Here is a 3759-nt window from a genome sequence, read left to right on the forward strand (position 1 = left end):
CAGGCCTCTCCCCTCCTCCTCCGGCTCCGCAGCGAATGGACGGCGGCGGCGGCGGCGGCTCCTCTCACGGGCTCGCCCGGCTCCCGCTCATGCGCAGTGCGGGCGGCCCCGGCGCGGCCCGAGGAGGCAGCCCCGGGCCTCGGGGAGGCGGAGGGACGGGGGCGGACGCCGGGAGCCCCGCGCGGGGCTTCCCCCGGGCGCCGGGGTCCCCCCCCACCGCCTGGCCGTGTCTACGCGGGCTGGCGCGGGGACCGGCGCGGGCGGCCGCGAGCGGCTGGAAGGCGTAAGACGGAGGCGCGAAATCCGTCCCAGACCACCCTCCCCATAAATACCAAAAAAAAAAAAAAAAGAAAAAGAAAGAAAAGAAAAGAGTGAAAACACCACCGCGTGTGTTCTCCCCTCGCCCGCACGTCCCAGTGTCTGGATGCTTCAGGTCCCCCGGTAGACAACACCGCAGGAGACCTTCGTGTAGCCGTTGGAATGAATGCCCTTGGCTGTGGCCCAGGCTCCTTCCCAGACCGAAGTGTCCACGGGGAGACCAGTAGGGTAGCCCTAGGGTTCCGGGGCAGAAGGACGGGGGGTGTCCAAGGCCCCACGCATGCAGCTCGTGGTGGGACTGGCAGTATCGGCGCCACTGATGGCTTGTCATGATCCACTCAGTTCAACCTTCCTAGGATAAGTTTTGGGAAGTAACGAACATTTTTTTTCACAGGGTTGACGGATGTCGGGCCAGGCGGAAAGCCCAGGCTTGACCTATTTATTCTTGGTTCTAAGTCTGGTGAGGCTGAGGGTACCAGGATTCTGAGCTGGGGGGCGGGGGGGGGGTCAAGTGGACAAGTTCGTGGTGCACGGAGTACAAAAAGTCTCTTTGGAGTGGTCCCGGCCCTTAAGAAATTGACTATCCCATTAGAGAGATGAGACACTTGCACACATGAAAGAAGGGAATAAGAAAACAAAGTAATAAAGCAAACATCAGAAAATCACAAATGAGACTGAGCCAAAAGTTAATATGTGTTTCAGAACAGAATCAACCTAACTGGGGGTGTCATCACCCTCATCTATTATCACCGTGGTCACAGACACCCTTTTCCTTCCAACACAGACATAAGCTACCAGATCAGCCCTTATAACTTAACTTTGACGTTCTTATCAAAGTAACAGAACTTCTTTGGCAACTTCTGGGCGGGGGGGGGCTTATAATAGTTTCTGTAGCTAGCCATATATCAGGAGCTACCAGGACTCTACCAAGACCGAGATCCCTGGCCAACACACACCATTCATCCATTCTTTCCATCAGCCTTTAGTGGGCACATACTAATGTGCCAAGCTCCTTGCTAGGCTCTGGGAAATCAGCTCAGTGAGAAAAGGTCAGATCTGCCTCATGCAGCAAGCCTGAGGCTGCAACACATCTATGGATGTTCTCCAGGAATTTACTTAGCATCTGACTGATGTAGTAACCAACATCTAGGGTCTTGACAAAGATTCAGTGTCTCTTTCCCCACCCACACTGTTACATTTCACTAAAGTAATAATAGCTCATGGGTTTTCTTAAGCTTTTTCCTAATTGCCATTTCCAGCAGATGATTCTTAGTTATTCTACTTGAAATCTCTCCTGCGCTTGAAACACTCTCAAGTCTCCTCTCCATCATTCTCCATGATCCACTTTCTTCCATATTTCCTCCTTCCTTTGTGACCACTCTCCTTTGCTGCCTCAGAAATGAAACCTTCGGTTCTTAAATGCTGGGCTTTCCAGAACCGTCACTGAATCTCTTCCTGTATAAACCTGTGTCATATTCTCATTCACATTCCCACAATGTCAACTACTACTTCCACCCTGCGGAGTCCTAAAGCTTGACTTCCAGCTCTTAAGTGGCTAAACACAAATTTTGGTCATTCTAGAGGCCCGTCAATGTTGACAAATCCAAAACATTATCCCCAAACCTGCTTTTCCTCCTGTCTTTTTACCAAACCACCCAAACTAGAAATCCAAGTCATCCACTCCCTCTACCCAATACCGCTTAATCTAATCAGTCACCAAGACTCACCAGTTTTACCTCCTAAATAACTTTGAATCTGTACTCTACCCATCCCTTGACCAAGCCTTCATCGTATCTCTTCTCATCTCATCAGTAACTTCTTAACTAATCTTCTGGCCTCTACCCTTTCCCCACTGTTGCAGAATTGTCTTTCTATAATACAAACCTGAATCTGTTCCTTAAAATTCTCCAGCGGCTCCATAAACATGAACCTCTTTGGTGTGGCCTATGAGGCTCTCTCCCCATAATCTGTTCACTCACCTTGCCATTTCCCACTTCCTTCCACACAAATGTACCTCATATGTGAGTTTTTAAAAATCCAAGCCTGCCTGCTCATTTATGTCTCCTTGCTTTCTCATTCTGCTATCCCTGGTATACGAGCTAACACTGACTGAGGGCTTTCCATGTACCATGCACTGTTTTTACATTTAAAAAATGTAAATACATACTAACTCACATAATCCTCACTTCAACCCTATGAGTGATGCCCAGTGATTATGCCCATTATACAGAGGAAGAAACTGAAGCACAGGAGGTTAAATAACATGCCTAAGTTTCCTCAGCTGGTATGTAGTAGAGCTGGGACATAAATACAGACAGTGTGGCTAGAGTCTATTCTCTTAACCACCTATTTCCTACCAACACCTCATACTCAAACTCAAAGATCATCTTTTCTGTGATTGTCTCCTGACTTCATCCCTGGATTCCAAGAGTTAGGTATGTTTCTCCTTCTGAACTTTTGTGACACCTTGTATTGGGTTGTCGGAAAAGTCATGACGCATGTTTGCGACAGATGGCACTAGTTCATTTTTGGAAGTACTAGAGTCATTTGCATCTATGTTATTGCTATGTCACTTGACAGCTGACAGTTCTAGCTTCATTCTAAAAAAAATTGAGCAATTTGGTTTGAGTTTTGGAGATTTTACAACAAGTTGAATATGGAAGACCAAACTCTGCATTTTGCCATATTTTACTGTTTTACTCCCATAAAGGGAAGAATGTGCTTCAAGCTTGTGAAAAGTTGCATAAATTTTACGGTGACAATGCTCTACAAGAACGTCAGTGCCAACGATGGTTCACAAAATTCCATGCTGGTGATTTTGATCTCAATGACGCTCCTCAGTCAGGGAGGCCCACCGAGGTTGACGACAACAAAATAAAGGCATTGATCGAGTCAAACCCATGTTACACAACACGAGAGATTGCAGAAACATTAATATCCATCATTCAAGTGTTCAGGACCACTTGAAGGAGCTGGGATACGTAAGCAAGCTCATTGATCACCCGTCAAAAATTATTGGAGCTTGGATGAGATGTGTTGCCACACCCACCACATTTGCCTGACCTTGCACCATCAGACTTCCACTTGTTTTGCTCTCTTCAAAACTCCTTGCATGGTATAACGTTTAATTCAGATGATAAGGCTGTAAATCAGCACCTTGTTTAGTTTTTTGCAAATAAAGACAGGTTTTTCTATGAATGAGGAATTATGAAGCTCACTGAAAGATGGCAAAAGGTTATCAAACAAAATGGGCAATATATCATCTTTATTCTTTATATAAATAAATGGCCTTTGAAAAACATAGACAAAATACGTCATGGCTTTTCCGACAACCCAATGTATACTTGTTACACTTATGACATCACATGATAATCATTTGCCTACATAACCACCTCCCCTGCCAGAGACCCAGTTGCACACATCTTTGAGTTTTCAAAGTAA

The sequence above is a fragment of the Hipposideros armiger genome, unplaced genomic scaffold (assembly GCF_001890085.2).
Source record: "Hipposideros armiger isolate ML-2016 unplaced genomic scaffold, ASM189008v1 scaffold_14, whole genome shotgun sequence".
NCBI lineage: Eukaryota > Metazoa > Chordata > Mammalia > Chiroptera > Hipposideridae > Hipposideros > Hipposideros armiger.